General features: G+C 38.4%; 1 long non-coding RNA gene and 1 other non-coding gene across 3 annotated transcripts; both read left to right on the forward strand.

Annotated features, from left to right (window-relative positions):
- The first annotated feature begins 240 nt into the window (after positions 1-240).
- LOC122703037 lies at positions 241-21,026 on the forward strand. 2 transcript variants are annotated; one of them, XR_006343402.1, is made up of 3 exons: positions 241-288; positions 15,285-15,397; positions 20,988-21,026. It is a non-coding gene; the product is annotated as an uncharacterized LOC122703037 (long non-coding RNA). The 2 variants fall into 2 exon arrangements; XR_006343403.1 differs by lacking the exon at positions 241-288 and adding an exon at positions 846-891.
- TRNAC-GCA lies at positions 7,258-7,329 on the forward strand. Its single transcript has one exon. It is a non-coding gene; the product is annotated as a tRNA-Cys (tRNA).
- Positions 21,027-21,561: the final 535 nt, after the last annotated feature.

A 21,561-nucleotide genomic window follows, 5' to 3' on the forward strand; every position in this document is an offset into this window, starting at 1 on the left:
GGTTATTTGATATTTTCAACCACCTTGTGAGGTAAGTTTGGTGGATAAGGATATTATTAATTTCCTTTTGAACTTGGACACTCAAGGAGGGATAGTGATAACTTACGTTGGTGAAACTGGTGTTATTAATAGCTAATACACTGCAGTTACCTTGTACCAAATACTATTGTAAGTGTTTATTTAATCCTCAGAGTGAGCCAAGGAAGAAGTCACTGTTATTATCCCTGTTACATGGATGAGGAGACTGAGACTTGGAGAGATGAAATCAACTGCCCAAGATTATAGCTGGTAAGTGATGGAGCTGAGATTACAACCCTTGTAATCTTGGCTTCAGAGTCTATGTTCTTTTTTTTTTTTTTCTTTTTATTTATTTATTTATTTTTGTCATACATTGATATCTATGTTCTTATCTGCTGTCATATGTTGGATGATACAGTCCTCGGTCTCAGGGATTTTCAGGCGATTCTTGCTCTGGTTACTGTCTCCTTTTACCAGTTTCCTATCTTCTTTAAGGATCTCCTAATCTTAGATGGATAATGTATGTTCCAAAATGAATAGAAATATGTTTATTTCTTTATTGTAAGAGCAAGAGCAGTAGCTGGAGAAGAAAACGGGAACCAGCTTCAAAATGATAATGAGATGAAAGATCGAAAGCTTATGAGACGCTTATGAAAGTGCTGCTGAAACTATTGTCTCCTTCTTGGTTGTTGCCAAGGACTCCTGTTTGGCTTCCTGCTCTGTGTGGTTTATTCTGTCAAAGTAGGAGGAGGCATATCAATGCTGAAGTCAGACTCACTGTGGGGATGGGGAGGGTCCTTGTCAGTTGCATTTTCTTTCTTTGTAAACTTCAGAGACGTGTTGGCAGCAACCCCCCGGTTTAAGATCTTGCAGGTAAAAGGGTTTTAGAACCCCTGGGAGAGCCTGCTTTTCTGGTGAGCTTCTAGGTTTGTGGGATGTAGAATTCATGTAAAAACTATTCAACTCTTCTGAAAGCTATTAAAATTAACTTTGATTTGACTATAGGTGGTTTTGGTGCTAATAGCTTAGGGCATGCTATTCTGAGATTAGGTCTTTATTGCCAGGGATCAGATGGAACTATTCAGGGCGCTTGGAACTTCTCAGGTCAGATGGAACTTTTTATTTATTTATTTGATATAATGAGAATGTGCAGAGAAAGATGCAGCTGACTTTTGGTTCTTTGGAGCAACAAGTTTTTTTGTGATTGAAGTAATTCATTTGTTACAATCAGTGTACAGTTTGGAAAAGATACCATCTTCTAAGTGGGAGATTTTCTCCCATGGAAGAGATTTCTTTTGGTTGGGTGGGACTGGGATGGGGGAGTGAGTAGGAATTTTCGGGGCTTCAAAATGCTAAGAAGTTTGTTTCTTGTGGGACTTCACATGCAGCAGGATAACTGACTCAGATAACTCCATGGGGGCCTCACCTGGGTTTCCTATATGGGGTCTAATTTTCTTCCTGCTTGAGTTATTATGTAATCACATTATGTTGTCAAAACTTGGACAGTGGGAGAGAGTAAGGTAATAGAGAAAGACCCAAATTCCCTGGGCACTTCTGCTTAACATGACTTTTATGACCTTTGGCATAAAGATTAACCTGAGCACGCCAACTTTGTCATGTCTGCAAGCTTGTGTGCATGGGCGGACAGGGTGAGATGGGAGTGAGTGACATTAGATATGTATTATAGTAGGCACAACGCCAAAGTAGACAGTTGAAAAATGAAACTGTTTGCCAATCTAGTTTATTTGACATCTTTAGACAAATAAATGGTGTTGCTTAAGAGAATTTTGGCTTTGAAAAATTAGAATTGATAATCATATGGATTTGTCTGTTGTAAATGTTATGCGCCTATAAATCCAAAGAAGGGGTTTATATTCATGTGTTGACACTCCCTGCAGGTAATTATAAACACTGCCCTCCACAGAGACTGTATCTTTTTAAATTTTTATTGATTTATAAAATTATAAAACTAGTGTAGCAATAACATTAAGTGAATTTAGAAGAAAAAAAGAAAAACCTCTAATAATCTTACTATTTGTATGTTGTAACTTTTTTCATGTTTGACTTTTACTTTTTTTGCTGTTGGCTTGTATATTTCTATAGTGTTGGAATCCTAGCTACCCAGACTTTACCCAATTTACTCAATAAAATTTGCAAATTGGAGGCAACTTCAGTAGTAGATCCATGGATAGTTGAGCTAGAAGGGGCATTTGAAATCCTCTGGCCTGATCTTGTTCTGCAGTTGAAGGGGCAGAAGCCCAGAGAAGCGAAGGGATTTGCCTGAAGGACAGAGATTGGGAATAACTGAGGTGGGGCTTTTTCCAACACAGTGTTGCTTCTTCACACTCTGCAATCTCTCTCTACCTTAGTCTTGAGACTTTCCTTCAACACCACAAGTCTCGTCAGCTTATGTGTGTGTATATGTATGTGTGCATATATACATATGTATATGAAATATATATTTATAGATATGAATTGCTATCTAATATATGGACAGACTTAATTATAGCAAACTACAGTTTCATAAATGATTATAAAAATTGAAAAGGTTTGAAAAGTAGTCATGAGACTATGGAATTTTACATTTCCTCACATAACAAATCTCCTATAATGTTTTTCTTAAGGTCTTATGCTACATAATGCCCTTTCTAGCTCATAATGTTAGGTTATTTATAATGGAATGCCACTGCCTAGAAATCTGAAAATCTTACTGGACCTGGGAAGAAGGCCCAGAAGAGATGGAAAAGAGGGGGAAGTTATAGGGTGAACTCATTACAATGGACAGTTGTTTCCTCAGAAACAAAAGTGAAGTTAATACAAACTTTTTTAAAATGGCAAAACCACAAGTGTATTTATTTGATTCTAAGTGGTAATAAAGATTGACTTCCCAGAGTTGGAGGGTCTATTTTGTTTTTCACTCCTGGTCTTTAATATTAGCCTTTAGCAGAAGTCTATTGAAATGGTAGTCACCATCTTGGAATGTTTTTAATACGTCTGGATTGTTTCCTCTTTTAGGTATAGTTAAGCTATACCTTTGCAAATGAAAAACTATGGAGAATTAAAAAGAGAATGAAAAACATCTAGTGAGATTTACTTGAAAGGTAGATTTGTGGATAATTTTCAGGAGGGGAATTTTTTCCCCTGGCTATAAATCGATTTTGGTAGTTGAAACTATCTGTCAGAGGCAAATATTTTTCAAATTTCAAATCAGTTCCTTGAAATAACACTGCTTGTTCTTTGTTAGAGGATGCTCTTTTGGATTCCTGAGTTCAAGAATAATAACCTATCCCTAGCACATCGGCACCCCCTGTCACAAAAATAAGTGCCTAATAAATATTTCCTAAATGAATGGATTTTGTTCATTGTTTCTTTACTTTTTGACCTGTTTCCTCTGTTGGTACTCTCTAGAAATAGGTCTTCTATATAGTATCTGTCAGGTAGACTACGTCACAGTGACGAACATCACTGTGACTTTACATTCATGCTGCATTCTTGGGCAATGGGGAGACTCTGCTCATCTTGAGGATTTAAGGTGCTGGAGGCTCCATTTCAGCCTGTCCATCCCACATCACTGCTGTAAGGAAGAAAGAACATCGAGAATTGTGTCTACTCAGAAGAGAAATTTATCACCTTCACTATTGGCTAAGGCAAGGCACATGGCCATACCTAGATCAGACTCTATCATGTTGTTTGGAAGCAGGCTCAGAGTAAGTGGAAACTGCCCTGATGATCACAGTGTGATTATAGGTAATGATGGAGATTTGTGTGGACTTTTCCCTGAAGCGTTTAAAGTGATCTCAGTATTTATATCTAATCCACGATTAAGAGAGATAGGTAGGTTGCTGGTTTCACTACTCCTGGAGGAAGTGGAAGTGGAAGGACATAGGGAGGAAGAATTAGTGACTTACCTGAAGCCACGGAAGATCTGACACCTAGACCCTCAGATTTCTAATGTAGTATCTTTAGAGCCACATTCGCGAATGGCTGTCCTTAGTCTCTTCAGGAGTATCTCTCATTTTTTGAAATATCTTGATTCCAAGTCTCTGTGTGGTGATGGGTGAGTTTGCAGTTTAAGTGGATTTTTGGACCATTGGCCTTTTCTTTTGGAGCAACTCTGGGAGGCTAAATTGTGTAGACTAGAAAAAAGAAAACATGGATTAAAATGAGGCAGGGATGGGTTTAAATTTGAATTCCATCTCTCTACTGTTTGGCCTCAGGGAAGTAACTTGTCTGAGACTCAGTTTCTTCCTCTGAAAAATGAGGATAGTGTTTTCCACCTTGCAGGTTGTGGTGATGAAAGAGGAAAGGTTGTGGAAGGCATAGCACCATGCTGGGCATCCAGGAGAGGTTCTGTATGTGGGACAACATTACCTAATTCTTCAGTGCTTTGGTTGCCTACATTTTGAGCCCCAGAGCAGGCCCAGGAATATTGGGCCACTGTTCCCAAGCAAGGCTGATATTGTTTCAAGATAAACAACTTGGTTTCTGTCTGTTGTAAACTCCTCAACTTATTTTGCTAAAATATCATCAAGTCCTAAGTTCCTTCATACATTTCAGGGTATTTTTGTTTAGTCTTATTTTCTCCCCAATTCTTGGAACAGCTTTTAGGGCAACCCAGTAGTTATGGTATGGGCAAGGACGCACCAAGAAATTACTGAAGTCAAACAGCAGCTTCTAGAAACTACCTCATCAAAGTTCCAAGAAACTTTTAGATATTTAGTGCCAAGGAGCCTTCTCTTACTTGTGGGTGAACTCTTACAATGGGGAAGCAGAGAGGAGCTGCAGCCCCGAGCTGGCTGCCTTGTTGAAAAGCATAACTCTGCTCTGGGCAGAAGATGGTCTGGTCTTGCCTTCTCCATTAATAGGATGCCAACCTTTGCCAACTTCATCTGTTGTGGTTCGTGTGGGAGGGCTCACATGTTTCAATGGTGTTGTTGGGTGCTGTGGCGGTCTGATTTCACTCTGAGTTTCTATTTGCTTTACTTTCAAGGTGAATTGCAGTGAGGCTGTTTGGACCAAAGTCAGGAGGGTTTGGGAAAAAGAAAACAAAACATCACTTTGATTCAACAGTTGCTTAGTGAGTAGTTGCTGACCAGGAATCCCCTCCTTGTTTTGACTATTATAAGCCAAAAAAAAAAAAAGAAAATTCAAACTGGTTTATGAGCATAGATACCATCTCAGTGTTTTTAAGGCCCGCAAATAAATCTAATCTTTCAAAGTGTGTACCTGTTGGTAAAGAGATGAGATTTAAAATATATGTCACTTAGCAACTCAAAATCCAAACTAGTTAAAACCCCATCCCTTAGTCTTGATTTTAAATATCTCCCGTCCTCTCGTTTCTCCCTCTCACTTCCAGTTCTAGCTGCCTTCTTTCTTCTCTTCCTTTCTCTGAGATGCTGAAAAGAATTTATGTTTAGTAAGTCAACTCAAAATCTGGAAGGTTGATGCTTTTCTTTGAGATGCTTGAAATAATAATAGCAAAATATGATCTTTGCTCAACACTCCCTCCCCCACCTTTCTCTCCCACCTTTTTTTTTTTTTTTTGTAATATACTGGGAAGAAAAAAAAACTTTCCAAACACAGAACTTTATGGCCAGAGACAATCTGGCTGCTGGAATAAACAGTCTGCTCCCTCGTTTACCATTCCATCATGGGCTTAAATCCTGAGAAGCTCGCGGCTGCCCGCAATAGTTCTTGCTTGGCAGCAGGGAAGTCTGCCAACATCCCATCAGGCTTGTTTCTTAAGCAAAGTTGTATAAGTTAACAGGTTTTATTGTTGGGGGTAATCTGGGGTTGTTCTTACAGGAGGAAGGGACGAGGCCCCCAGAGTGTTTGCCAGCAACAGCCCTTGGCTTTACTCATTCCTGCTCCTCATTAATTTGTGTGAGCTCAGCTTGGATAACAAACTGTGGGGCAGGGGGATCCTATTCAGCCAGGCCTGGCCTTGGTAAGGCCTGTGAGCTAATTGCTTTAATTGAGTGGGAGGGGCTGCCTTCCTCTTGATTCTGTCCCTTCCCGGCCTTCTTTGGAGTGGAATGAATGGAGGCCCACTTTAGCTCCTGCTGGCAGTGTGGTGGCCGGCTGGGCCCTGGGATCCACTGCTGGGATCCGCATCTCACAACTGAGGCTCTGATCCTTCATTGTGTGAAGAGGTATTTCAGTGGTGCTCATTCTGCGCTTTGCTCTCTTGCTTTCCTTTTGGGTTGAGAAACAATCTTATCTAATTTATAACTGGGAAACAGCATTAAGGATGTGTTAGCGTTCTGGTCCGGATGGACAGATCATTTACAACTAGCACAATCTATTACCAATGCACGCTCTTTAGGACCTGCTATGCAATAGGCATGTAATGAAGCATAGGAAACATGGATTTCATTTCCAACCCCCAAAAGGAGAAAATTATTTTGAGGCGGAAGACTCACCCCAGGTGGGGGGCAAGGGGTAGGGGCTTTGGGGAAAAGGGGAAGGGTCTGTCTCTTTAAGACAGACTAGGAGGAAAACCAAAAGTCATCAACTTGGAAAGTAACAAATGAGAGCCCAGAGCTGTGGAGCTAATGTGCAAACTTGTTTCTGTCCTCTATGGCGCCATCATTTATTCAGGAGGTAGAAGCAGAAGACGGGGACTTGCATTTGCTTGATACTCAATTATACATTAGTGTACATCACTTGGCAATCTGTTCATATCAATTTAATTGGATTTTAATATTGCCTCTGATCTTGTTGTCCAATTAACAGTACTGGCTGGCAATAAAGCAGAACCACACACTATGTAACACCTTTGATCCCTGCCATATGGAGCTCTTCCATTGATTACCACATTTTCAAAAAATTTCACTCTCTCAATATGGGCTGTGATAAATGGGAGAAAAAGCACATCCCTGATGTGATAAAAATTTCACTTCAACTCGCAACTTCATTTATTTTGTTGACATTCGGCTCTGATTAAGAACAATAAAAAAATCATGCCCTGAATATCATATGCAAATACAACCCTGGGCATGAATCTAATCATGCCATGGGAGCATTACCATGACTAGCCTGGCATCGGCTCAATTTTTTTTAAAGTGACAGCATACACTTCTGGGCTAGCTGTGCAGAGTAGTCGCCACCGCTATGTCATTTAATAAACATCTGATGTTTTGATTCCCACCAAGGCATGGAGAAAGCATCTGAATTTCTGCCTTTTATTATGAGGCCTCTGTGTTCAGGTGATGCCTGGCATTGACCTTCCCTAGGGCTTCCTTGGTGGCTCAGAGGTTAAAGCGTCTGCCTGCAATGCAGGAGACCCAGGTTCGATCCCTGGGTTGGGAAGATGCCCTGGAGAAGGAAATGGCAACCCACTCCAGTATTCTTGCCTGGAGAATCCCATGGATGGAGGAGCCTGGTGGGCTACAGTTCATGGGGTTTCAAAGAGTCAGACACGACTGAGCGACTTCATTTCACTTACGGTGGCTCAATGGTGAAGAATCTACCTGCCAATGCAGGAGATGTGGGTTCAATCCCTGGGTTGGGAAGAGCACCTAAGGAAATGACAACCCACTCCAGTATTCTTGCCTGGAGAATTCCATGGACAGAGGAGCCTGGCAGGCTATAGTCTATGGGGTCACAAAATCGGAAAAGATTTAGTGATTAAACAATAACAACAACAACAACACCTGTTTCCTTACTTCTTGCTCTGGGAGAGCCAGGCAGCTGGGAGCTGGGATGGGGCAAGGTTCCTGGGTGACCCCTCAGGCTTCCACCTCTTTATGGGGCCCTGTCTCAGACTGGGTGGGGAGATGCAGCTTTGGTTTGGGAGGGGCTGCCATGCCAGGGACAGGACCTGCCTGCTCTGAGGAAGCTTGTGAATGCCTGTATGAGCCAGCTTCCTGTTTGCCCCTTGGAGTTATTCAAGCAATTACAGCTTAATGCCCTGGAGACACTCCCAAATGACAGGATTAGCCCCCAAGGGAAACAGGCTTCTGTTGTGAAGGATTACATCAATGTTCTAAAAGGCCCTTCCACAGCACTGAGGAACCACTGATCCTTTTCATGCCTTTGCAAGAAGGTTGCCCATGTCCAGGGCTGGGAAATGCCCGAGAGTCCCTGTCTGATTGTGGGCTCTGCCCTCATGCCCTTTCTCCTTGTCCTGCTCTGGGACAGGCTCCTGGATCATCTCTGTGCCTGTGCTGCTGGGTGTGACCAAGCTGGTACTGGGGAGTTAGACTGCCTGCCTTAGAGCAGGGCCCGCCACCCCAGTACTCACGGGGACGTGGGAGAGAAAGAGGGTGGACAAGGTGGCCATGCCCAATGGCAGATGCAGTCCGGAGCTGCCTGGAATCCTGACAACTTTGGAATGTGGGTGGGGGGCTAGCTTGTCTGTTACATATGTCATAAATTATTTCTTGACCATTAGCAGTGTTTCTGCCTCATAACTGTTCTTCAGGCATATTAAATCAGCGAGAAGGAAGAGCGTGCTAGGACATCTGGGGCTGCCAGATAATTCAGTTAATTTCTATTCCCTTGAACCTAGAGGTGTTAATTTGGAAGCACAACAGAAGAGTCTGAAGAATGCTAATACGTCATTTGAATGATTAATGCAATCAGGGGGATTGGGGGACCTCTGTTTACTCCTTAATTTTGACATGGTGCAGTAAGGAGGAGAGTGGCTGATTTTCCAAAGTTAAGGGCAAGTTGGTTTCATTTCAGTCACGTGGCCTGGGCTGGGGTTTGGGGAGCGGGGGTTACTCAGAAGGGCTGTATCAGGCGATGGGGGCCAGTTTTGTTCGTATAATGGCTACCGCCAGGAAAACAGATGAAATTGTTTGTGATCTGATGAGCTGTGTCCTCTTGGGTGAAGAAGCTCCCAGAAGCTGCTGGGAACAGCAAACAGAAGAAGAAAAAAGAAAGAAAGGAAAGAGACAGCCTGGAAAAACCGAGCTGAAAATAGGTGATAGCCTTATAATGTACATGTATTTTTATCTGACATTTCCAAATTGAGTGGCTTTCTTTAAGAGAAGGAAAATATTTCCAAACTTATTTAAATGGAACCTTATTAGGGAAAGCTTAGGACTGAGCAACTATTTAGAAATATATTTTGAGGAGAGACGCAAAGGAAGACCTTTAATTCTTAGCAGACTGTAGGCATTTTAAAGAAGTCTTGTGTCTATTTATTGTGCTGCCTGTGATTAGAGGCAGCTTATGACTGTGATAACAGGAAATTTCAAAGGGCACTTTCCCCCCACCAACCAGACACTGTACTATCTCCTTTTTAAAACAAAGAAGGTATTGTGAGAGTGAAAGGGATTTGGCCCCAAGCACTAAACAAATTCTAGAGAGCAGAAAAAACCCTGTAATTATGTTAATAGTAAATTAATGTTTTGCCATTTACCCATATCACCTCAGAATAGGTGTTGTTCAAAAGTACCTATTGGAAATATTCGGCAGACATGCTGGAGAAGGGGAGAAGTCAAAATGTTTAATTTTCTATAAAACCTTGTGTTTAATTTACAAACGGAGCTTTCCAGTACAGGAAATACTGTTTTCTTGGGGGTGCCACCCAGGAAACTGCTTCAGGAAGCTGGGACACGTGGCCACCCTCCTGAGAGTGTCTTGTGGTTTAGAGTTTCCTTGTGTGTCAATGAGCAGGATGGACAGTAGCAGATGGGCAAAGAAAAGGACCTTCCCATCTCAGAATTCTTTGACTCAGTGACCAGCTCGGCCATCTTGAGCCTATTGCACAGTGAATGTTGCCTCTCAATAACCTCTGTCTTTGGCTTTTAGTCTTAGATGACTCATAGATCTCAGTTTAAATAGAGCCCTGAGTTGAACAGACCTCAATTTTGATGTTCATGGGATCAGTTCATAGGAACTTCTTTATGCAAATCAAACACATAGATTGATAAACATTTATTAACTGTATATGCCATGAAATGTGCTGAGCCCTTTCTGGAACATAAGCTTTTTCTCAGTAAATTCTCAAAACAACCCTGAGAGGCAGGATTTATTACCCATATTTTACCAAAGAGGAAATTAACACTAAGTAACTTGCCTAAGGCCCCAGCTGAGGAAGTTAGGGGTATAGTTTCTGAACAGGCTGTTCTAGGGACGATTGTGAAGTAGACAGTTCCCTTGATACCCTAGACACCTTCTCTTGTATATTTTCCCTCTTTTAGTGATGTTTCCGCTATCCTTTAGGCATCCAGTTATGTATTATGCTCTGTATTTTCATCAAAACCTACATTGTTTAGTATGAATTTAAACCCAAGTCAGAAACTGTGCTAGGCTTTTTTTTTAAACACATGATTTTTCTTGATTAATTCTCAAGGGATCTCAGTATTTAAAATTTTATAGCTAATAATGGAATAAAATATTCTACCTGCCTTAGTGGCTGAGGCATTAATGAGTAGGAACAATTAGGGTAGATTTGCCTTAATCTTTCAAGTAAAGTAAATGTTGGCTTTTTCTGCCATATACTAGCTAGAAGCACTCTAGAAACCAGCGTTTCTGATAAGCCTGACTATGGACAATGGAAATTGTTTTAAATAAAGCACTAGACTAGGAATGAGCAAGCCTGGATTTCAATCCTCTGTCACTAAAGTGTGTTTTGGGGCAGACAAGACTGGAAAATAAAAGGATTGGATCGTAGCAATGCCCCCTCTACACCTCCTCATCCATAACAGACATTATTAATTAATCTTGGGGTGTATCTGATCAAGTTTGAATGCCATTTGGAATCTATCTCTACCAATCCTCCAAGCAGGATTACTTATCACTTGCAGTTGGCGCTGAAGACGAAACCTATTGCCACCCAATGGCTAGATGGTATCCAACATTTCTTCCAATTAAGAATTCTGTTAGATCTTCAATGGAGGGAAGTAGACTAGGTGCATGCTTTCCAAACCTGTCTGAGCAGAAGCACTGGGGGCTTTGTAAATTCACCTCTTCAGTCATATTCTCTAGGAGAGGAGTTTGAGAATCTGTATTTATCTAAAGCTTCTCTGGTGATTTTGATATAGCCAATCTATAGACTGGCATTTGGGCCCTGCCACTTTAGATGATGTGATTCAGAGTTTTGTTTATTTTAATAATGAGAATTTTCAAGTTGAAATCATTGGTGGTTCTAGCAGAGCTTCAAAATTTTTTTGGATGAATTTCTACTTTTAAGTTTGCTTTCCGTCTTCAGTCTTCTGAAGAGTGCTTTGGAGTACAACCCACATCTGGACTTGTAGTGTTCTGCTGACTGGGTTCAAGTATTAGACACGCAGACTTATCAGCTGTGTGGCCTTGAACAAGTCATTTAACATAGGCAAGTGATTTAATCTTATCTTCCCTAAAACCAACATCAGAATACATACCTGGTATTGTTGTTGAAATTCTAAGATTGATATTGTGAATATCAGTTATTGAGCACCCACCATGGACCAGATAGTATAAATTCAAGTCTAAATGGAAGAAGAATAAATAGAAACATGGCTTCTGAATGTCTTCTAAACCAGTGTTTTGCTTTTCTTACCACAATCTCTGGGTTATAATTAGGCACATAGGTATACACAGACAACTGAAACAAAAGTTTCTCAAAAAATATTTGTCCTTGCTGTGTGTAATACTGTTTACGATTTCCCATTTAATTCTATTAAACCCTGCACATTAATGCCTTGTGCATTAATCTGACCATGACCCTGCACATTAATGTCATAGACCACTTAAGGGTCATTAGCTGTACTACTAGACCACTCTCTTCCCAAATTGATCTGATTATGACCATCCACCTTCTGTGTATATACTATTTCTAGTGATGGGAAACTCTTTGAAGCCAGGAAAAATATCTCTCAATTCGCTCTGTGTTCATGCTATGCTAAGTCATTTCAGTTGTTTCTGACTCTGTGAGTCTATGGATTGTAGCCTGCCAGGCTACTCTGTCTGTGGGGATTCTGCAGGCAAGAATACTGTAGAGGGTTGCCATGCCCTCCCCTCCAGGGGAGTCTTCCTGACCCAGGGATTGAACCTGTGCCTCTTATGACTCCTGCATTGGCAAGCAGGTTCTTTACCACCAGTGCCACTTGGGAAGCCTCCAATTCACTCTAGCTAATATTAATTGAACATTGACTATTAACAAAGCAGTCAACTATTTCCATACTGCTGTTTTATCTAAAGGCCTGCACACTGAGTACCCGGAATGCTGATTGGTTTCCCACCATGCTCTTAGCTAATCCTTGGCTATCCAGGGCCTACTCTGGTACTGCTGTCTATTCTGGACTATGAAGTCCTCATTCCTGTCAAAGCTCAGCTATCACGTGACCTAGTGTGGATAAGTTAATTACAGCCAGGAGGTTCCTGACTGACAGTGATGGATGTTGCCTTGCAATTTAAATAGTAACCTTTGGAGACTAAAATGAGAAATTATCTTATTAGACAAAGCTAGTAAAGAGAGAATTTTTGTCATGACAGAATCTTGGAGCCATTTAAAACTTTCTATTCTTGGGCATCAGGACCAAGAAGTTAGACATGAGTATGTAGTTGTACGTTGGGCCCAAACTGGACTTGCGTTGTATTCTGTCATGAACATATCAAAGTATAAGGGATGCTTCCGTGAAGCTTCCGTTTTCATTTAGAGGGCAGAAGTGACAATTCACATATGCATTCTAAAGTGTGAGGCCTGACCAAGAATAAATTCTTGGATGAGGGCTGCATTAGTAAACACATTCATGCTGTGGTCCATGGGGTCGCAAATAGTCGAAGATGACTGAGCGACTGAACAACATGATTCACGTTTGAGGCAATGACAATGCACTTATGTCGGGAAGCACCATGCCTGAAACTCAGATTTGTGTCATCAGGGCTGGATTTCTTCATATTGATTAAACTGATTGCTGATTGAATTAGCTATATTGCCAGTGAAGAACTGATCCAAAAGAATTTCTGATTTAAAAGAGAACAAATATTAGTTTGCTGATTTGATTTGAAATGCACATGGATGTCCTTGTTAAGCCATAGGGAGGTTTATGTTGCTCTCTTCCTGGGGGTAGAGTGTAATAATCACAAGATTAACTCTTTAAATCTGCCGTAATATTGCAAAAACTGAGGATACATGAGGAGGAAAAGGAAAAACACACATGTATTGACACAAAGTGCATAAGGGAAATGGCAGAGAGGGAAGGCGGAAGGGGAAGAGAGAGACAGAGCAAGAGAGGGAGGAGTTATAAATGATTCCTTGAGAGACATGATGAAACCTAGGGATTAACTAGGCTGAACACCAACAAGTGTGTACCATTACCTGGTATATTTGACTAGAATGCTGGTAATGATAAAAAAAAGTTTCTGATTTAAGGATCAGCCAGTTGAGGGACCTTAAACCAGTTAATTGACCTCTTGGAACCAGTTTCCTTCTTTAGAAAGTAGAAGGGTTAGTTGACAAAGTTTCTTTTTGACGCCTTTCTGCCACTTGAAAGTGCTATTATTCTAGGGATTTGTGCAAGTTACACATCAATGAAACATTACAATGGCTTCTAAGCAATGGCTTCTAAATTCATAAATTTATTCATTCAACAAATATTGAGTAAGGGCCTACTAGCACTTTAGTTCCTCCACAAAGTCACAAAAGTTTCTCAGCTGTGTTCCCTACTACTTGGCCTTTACACTTTTCTGAGCTCAATCAAAACTCGGGTCATAGCGGGCTAAGGATAGATTTTGTCTCAGGAAGGTGGCGGGGTTGTTTCAGGACTCAATGCCAAGCCTACTTCAGGCTACAGACTGCAGACATTCTGCTTTCTTTTTCTTCAGAGAGCAGTAGCCAGAAAGGATCTTCCTGCTGGCTTCCATGGGGCAGCTGTTGACTGATTGGTGAGAGGCGAAGAGAGGGCGGAAGGAAGAGGGAGGAAGGAGAGGCAGGTCATCCTTCCCAGGGGCCAATCAGCCATGTACATCAAAAACAAACAATGACATCAGTAAACCCTGGTCTTACTAATATAAGGAAATAAGATTCTTAGGTACTTTGAAACTCATCCTTTGGGGTCAGCAAGTCAGAAGTAGAGGAAGAAGATCTCAGTGGGGGAACTGATTATAAGACATAAAATAATATGTATCTATATGGGAGAAAATGCTGAAGAAATAAATGTGAAGATGCAGCATGAAATTCTTAAGCAAAAACGGAAAGAAGAAAGATCATGTCAGGCCAGCTGAGCTCACAGCCTTTCTCATTGATTTTGCTGCATATTTTAGGATACTGTTGCCTTAGTATTTATTGCCTGTTGACTTAGTATTTATTTTTCCATTGTCTAATTTTACCCCCTAACTGGTAATACAGAAACTTATCAACTTTTTTAGAACCAATGAATTGTAGGATGAAATATGGAATAAATATTGTCACGTTGAGGTAATATAAAATTACAAATATACATAAAAGGGTTATTTTAATTATCACCTTAGTGACAAGTAGACACGATGATAAGTTTGAGTTTCTTAAAACTTGAACCCTTTGTTTGTTAGGAAAAAAGTTATAGATAATCAAGTTTACATAATTTATTTAATTTTTAAAATTTTTAATAAATCCATTCAGTTCAGTCGCTCAGTCGTGTCCGACTCTTTGTGACCCCATGGACTGCAGCACCCCAGGCTTCCCTGTCCATCATCAACTCCTAGAGTTTGCTCAAACTCATGTCCATCAAGTCAGTGATACCATCCGACCATTTAACCCTCTGTTGTCCCCTTCTCTTCCTGCCTTCAATCTTTCTGAGCATCAGCATCTTTTCCAGTGAGTCAGTTCTTTGCATCAGGTGGCCAAAGTATTGGAGTTTCACCTTCAGCATCAGTCCTTCCAATGGATGTTCAGAACTGATTTCCTTTAGGATTGACTGGTTTGATCTTCTTGCTGTCCAAGGGACTCTCAAGAGTCTTCTCCTATACCACAGTTCGAAGGCATCAATTCTTTGGCACTCAGCTTTCTTTATAGTCCAACTCTCACATCCATACATGACTAATCGAAAAACCATAGATTTAGAGGTAAAGATATACATATACAGAAAAGTACACAATCATATATTAAACATTTCTAAAAAATAGATTTTATTTTTTAGAACAGTTTTAGATTTTCAGGAAAATTGGGAAGATAATACAGAGCGTTCTTGTATATCCCACACCTAGTTTTCCTTGTTAACATCTTATATTAGTATGATATGTTTGTTATAATAATTGAGCCAGTATTGATGTATTCTTATTAACTAAAGTCTAAAGTCTATACTTTATTCATACTTTCTTACTTTTAATATCATGTCCTTTTTCTGTTCTAGGGTCTCACCCGGGATAACCACCACACAATTAGTTATGTCTCCTTGGACTCCTCTTCTCTGTGGCAGGTTCTCAGAACTTTCTTGTTTTGAATGACCTGGACAATTTTGGTCAGGTGTGTTGGGGAATACCCCTCATTAAGAATTTGTCTGATGCTTTTCTCACAGTTGGACTGAGGTTATTATAGTTTTCTGGAAAGAACATCACAGAGGTAAATTGCCATTTTCATCACATCACATCACATCATATCACATCACATCAAGGGTATATACTATCAACATAATTTAATCACTCGATATTGACCTTGGTCACCTGGTTGAAGTAATACTTGTTTAATTTCTCCACTGTAAAATTACTCCCTGCCCCTTTCTATATTGTCCTCTTTGGAAGTCACTATGTGAAATCTATATTAAAGGAATGGGGAACTATGCTGTATGTGCTTGAGGTGGGGAGTATTTATAAATAATTTGGAATTCTTTTGCATAGGAGATTTACATATTATATCCAGTTTGGTTATTTAGTATGTACTCATGTATTTTCTACTTTGGTTTATGATCCAATACTACTTTATTTTGTTTTTCAAAGTACTTTAATTTTGGCCACTGGGAGCTCTTTTAGTTGACGCCTGTGTTCCTGTGACATAGCCTCAGCATTTTAAAATGTCACCTCTACCCTAGCGTGTCCCTACTTTTTGACACTACCAGGTACTCCAGACTTGTGTATTTCCTGCTCCATTCATAGAATTGAGCTTTTCTCCAAGGACCTCTGTTTCCATTTATTGGAGAATGGTATTAAAAGCCAAGATCTGTATGGTAGATAAACTCATTGCTACTATGGTGATGTTTTTCCTAGGCTCTCTCAGCTGGCAGGGCAAGGAAATATATATGCACATACAAATCCATGTATGTATGCATACATCTATATATATTTCTAAGTGTAACCATCTATATCTATATTAGGTTAAACTTAAGTTTATATTGATGTCTGTAACTCTAATTCATTGCCACATGGATCATTCTAGCATTCTTCTTTGCTTATCTGTTATATACTCACTCCAACAGCGACAAACCTGACTCCCACCATTTGCCATCCTTTTACTTAATTGTTCAATTCCTGTATGCATGTATAGTCATATCAGAATTATTAACACTTATTCCTGTGGAACACAGCATTATCAACTAGAGTACAATGCTTATATACAGTTCCTTTTGGCCTTTAGTCTTCAAAGTTCCACTCATTTCCAGAGTTACTTGGGTCAGTAACCTTTCCTTCTGCCTCCTTCAGTGATGTTGTTTCATGCATTTGTCATACAGTTAGATTCTTTTCTTTATATTCCTTTGTCTGTATTCCATCCTTGGGATCACCCAACTTCCTGTATGATTTTTAAAATTCTACATACATTAAATTTCATACTTTGTGCTTTAAAAGTCTATACATTTTGACATATGTCATGTATCCATTGTTACATTATGTAGTAAGAGTTACAGCCCTAAAAATTGCCCTGTGCTTCCCCTATTTAGCACACTCCTCTTCCTCTGAACTCCTGGCAACCAGCGATCATTTTACTGTTTTCGCAGATTTGCCTTTTCCAGAATGTCATATAATTGGAATCATACAGTATGTAGCCTTTTCAGACTGGCTCTTGTACTTAGCACTATGCTTCCAAGTTTCATTCATGTCTTTTGTGGTTTGATGCTCATTTATTTTTATTGCTGAATTGGCATATCACAGTTTATTCGTTTACCTATTGAGGGCATCTTGGTTGTTTCCAGTTTTGGGGGATTGTGAATAATGTTGTTATAAACATTTGAGTACAGGTGTTGGTGTGGGCTTAAGTTTTCAAATCAGTTTGGAAAATATCTAGGAACATCATTGCTGAATTGTATGATAAGACTATGTTCAGCTTTATAAGATACTGCCAAACTGTCTTCTGCAGTGACTGAAACTTTTTGCATCCCTATTAATAATGAATGAGGGCTCCTGTTGCTTTATATCTTTGCTACCATTGATATTATCAGTTCTTTTAGTCATCCTAATAGGTATTTAGTGGTGTCTTATTGTTGTTTTAATATGTAATTCTCTATTGATATATGATGTTGAACATCTTTTTGTATGCTTATTTGCCATCTGCATTTCTTCTTTGCTGAGGTATCCAGAACTTAGGTTCATTTTTAAATTGTATTTTTTACTTATTGTTGAGTTTTAAGAGTTTTTGTACATTTTGGATACCAGTCCTTTATCAGATATGTATTTTGCAGATATTTTCTTCCAGCCTGTGATTTGTGTATTGATTCCCTTAATGATGTCTTACACAAAGCAGAAATTTTAAATTTTAATGAAATACAACTGTTCTTTCATAGACTGTTGTTTTGGTTCTATGTAAAAACTCATTGCCAAACCTGAGAGCACCTAGATTTTTCTCCTGTGTTTTCTTCTGGAAGTGTTATAGTTTTCAGTTTTATATTTAGGTCTATGATTCATTTTGAGTTAATTTTTATTAAAGGTAGTCAGTCTATGTCTGGATTTAATTTAATATTTGAATGTCCAACTGTTCAGCGCCATTAGTTGAAATACTTTTTCCATTGGGTTATGTTTGTTCTTTTTCTCAAAGGTCAATCAGCTAGATTTGTTTGGGTCAATTCTGGACTTCCTATTGTGTTTTATTGGTCTGTGTATCTATTCTTTTGCCTGAACTACACTGTCTTGATTACTGTAGGTTTATAGTGAATCCTCTACTTTGTTATTATTCTTAGTACTGTATTGGTTTTTCCAGGTCTTTGCCTTCCCATATAAACTTTAGATTCATTTTGTCATTATCTATAAAATAGCTTATTGTGGTTTTGGTTGGGATGTGTTGAATCTGTAGATCAAGTTGGGAATAATTGGACCATGAACACAGAATGCCTGGCAATTAATTTAGGTCTTTTTTGATTTCTTTTATCAGAATTCTGCATAAAACTTATTTTTTCAGATGCGTTTTTTGCATTTATTGTCAAGACTATATGAGTTTTCCTCATTAGCCTGTTGATGTGGAGGATTACCTAATTGATTCTTGACTGTTGAACCAGTCTTGTTTACCCAGAGTAAATCCCACTTGGTTATGGGTTTAAAAAATTAAATTAAAAAATAATTAAAATTATTTTTATACATTTTTGAATTTGATTTTCTAATATTTGGGGGAGGATTATTGCATCTAGGTTCATGTGAGATATTGATTTATAGTTTTTCTTTCTTGTAATGTTTTTATTTGGTTTCAGTATAAGGGTAATGCTGGCTTCACAGAATGAGTTAGGAAGTCTTCCCTCTGCTTCTTATTTTCTGAAAAGATTGTGAAAAATTGGTATAATTTCTTCTTTAAATGTTTGGTAGAATATTTGGTGAAACCAGCAGGCCATTCGGCTTCCTTTTTGGGAAGATTTATTAACTATTTCTTTATAAAATATTGGACTACCCAGATTACCTGTTTCTCCTTGTGTAGGTAGGCTTTATTATCTTCTGTCTTTCAAGGAATTGTTCTATTTTATCTAAATTATCAAATTTGTTGGCATGGAGTTGTTCAAAGTATTCCTTTATTAAACTTTAATGCCCATGCAATTAGGAGTGATAACCCCTCTTTCATTTCCATTGTAATTTGTGTCTTCTCCCTTTTTTTGTTAGTCAAACTGGTAGATTTTTAATAAGTTTATTAGTCTTTTCAAAGAAAAAGCTTTTGGTTTCATTGACTTTCTTTATTATTTAACTGTTCTCAAGTTCATTGACTTCTGCTTGCATTTCTAAAGATTTCTTTTTTTCCACTTGTTTTAGGCTTAAATGCTCTTCATTCTCTACTTCCCTAAGATGGAAGCTTATATTACTGATTTCAGATGTTCCTTCTTTTCTAATATGTGTATTCTGTGCTGTAAATTTGCCTCTAAGTACTGCTTTTGCTGCAGCCCACAAATTTTAAAAAGTTGTATTTTCATTTAGATCAAAATATGTTTTATCTTGAGACATCTTTTTTGACTCATATCTTACTTAGAAGTGAATTGTTTAAACTCTCAGTATTTGTGGATTTTCTGGCTATCTTTATTCTCTGATTTCTAGTTTAATTCTATTGTAGTCTGAGGACATATTTTATGTGATTTCTGTCCCTTTAAATTTGTGATAGTATGTTTTATGGTCCAGAAAGTGATTTCTCTTTATGAATGTTCCATGAGAGCTTGAGAAGAATATGTGTTCAGATGTTTTGGAGTCAAGTATTCTATAAATGTCAGTTATATCAAATTGATTATAGTGTTGCTTAGGTCAACTATATCCTTACTTATTTTATGATTCCTTGATTTATCAAGTGAAAAAGCATGTTTGAAGTCTCCAACTATAATAGTGGATTTGTCTCTTTTTTTTATGATTCTATCAATTCTATCTCAAGCATTTTGACACTGTTGTTAGGTACATGGATATTAAGGATTGTCTTGTCTTCTTGGAAAATTAGCTCTGTTATCAGTGTGAAATATCCTCTTAATCCCTGATAATTTCTTTTATTCTGAGGTCTACTTTGTCTGGAATTATTATAGTTACTGAAGCTTTGTTCTACATTAACGGTTATCATGGTAGATATTTCTTCCTTTACCTTTAACCTACTTGAGTTTTTATTTATATCAAAAGTGGTTTTGTAGACAGTCTATAGTTTTGTGTTTCTTAAAAAATCTACTCTGACAATCTTGTTTTTCAACTGGTATATTAAGATCAATATTCACATTTAAAATACTTATTGATACAGGTGGAATTGACTTCTATTTGTTCCACTTGTTTATTACTTGTTTTCTCCCTCTCTTTTTCAGCCTTTTCTTGTTTTGATTGTATTTTATATGACTCATTTTGTTTTCTCTTTGAGCTTATTATTTTACCTCTCTGATTCATTTTATTTTTTCTCTTTTTTCTTAAAGGTATTTCAATTATTACCTTTAAACATGTTTTTTTTCCCCCTAGAGTTTGCAATACACTTTTACAACTAATATAAGTTTATGTCAAACATCATTATACAACTTCATGTATAATGTAGATACCACATAACAGAGTATCCCCAATTCTTCCCTTCCATCCTTTATGACATTCCAGTTGCTTATTTTATTTATCCATATGCTACAATCACCCAATACATTGTTACTATTATTAGTTCAAACAAATGGTGTATTTTAGATCAGTTAAGAATAAGTAAAATAACAATCACCTTACATTTAAAAATTTCATCTCCTATATTCTTCCTTTTGGTCTTCCCTTGTGGCTCAGACAGTAAAGAGTCTGCCTGCAATGCAGGAGACCCAAGTTCCATCCCTGGGTTGGGAAGATCCCTTGGAGAAGGAAATGGCAACCCACTCCAGTAATCTTACCTGGAGAATCTTACCATGGACAGAGGAGACTGGCAGCCTACAGTCCATGGGGTCACAAAGAGTCAGGCGCAACTGAGTGACTAACATTTTCACTTTCTTTCACTCTTCCTTTTATTATATAGTTCTGAGTTCATGACCTATATAATTTTTCTTCTCCATAAAGAATATCTTTTAATATTTCTTAGAGGAGAGGTTTGGCAGTGAATTCTCTCAGTTTTTTTGTTTGTCTGAGTGTTTGTTTCTCCTTCACTTTTGAAAGAAAATTTTGTTGGACGTGTAATTCAAGTTTGGTGTTTTCTTTCCACACTTTAAATACTTCACTCCATTCTCTTCTAGCATACATGGCTTTTGATGAGAAGCATGTTGTTATTCTTTTAAATCTTGTCCTGTTCCTCTACAGGTAAGGTTTTTTGTTTTGTTTTGTTTTTTAAGTTTTTTTCCTATTGTCTTTGGCTTTCTTCAGTTTGAATATGATATATCTTAGATGTAGAGTTTTTTTTTTTTTAAATTTATTCTGTTTGGTATTTGCTGAGGTTTCTGATCTGTAGTTTAGTCATTAATTTTGTTTAATTCTTGTTCATTATTATAGTAGTTCACCTTTATCAGCAGTTTTGCCTTCTGTGGTTTCAGTTACTTGTGGTCAACTGCCGTCCAAAAATATTAAAAGGAAAATTCCAAAAATAAACAGTTCATAAGTTTTCAGTTGCACTCTTCTGAGTGTGAAGATATCTTATGCTGCCCTGTTGTGTCCTACCTGGGATGGGAATCATCTTTTGACCAGCATGTCCCACCCATTGGTCCCTTCATAATTTTCTTGGTTATCAGAGTGACTGTCATGGTGTCATTGTGCTTGTGTTCAGGTAACCCCTATTTTAGTTAATAATGAGTCCAAAGTGCTTGAGTAGCAATG

Source organism: Cervus elaphus, chromosome 11 (genome assembly GCF_910594005.1).
Source record: "Cervus elaphus chromosome 11, mCerEla1.1, whole genome shotgun sequence".
In the NCBI taxonomy this organism is placed as follows: domain Eukaryota; kingdom Metazoa; phylum Chordata; class Mammalia; order Artiodactyla; family Cervidae; genus Cervus; species Cervus elaphus.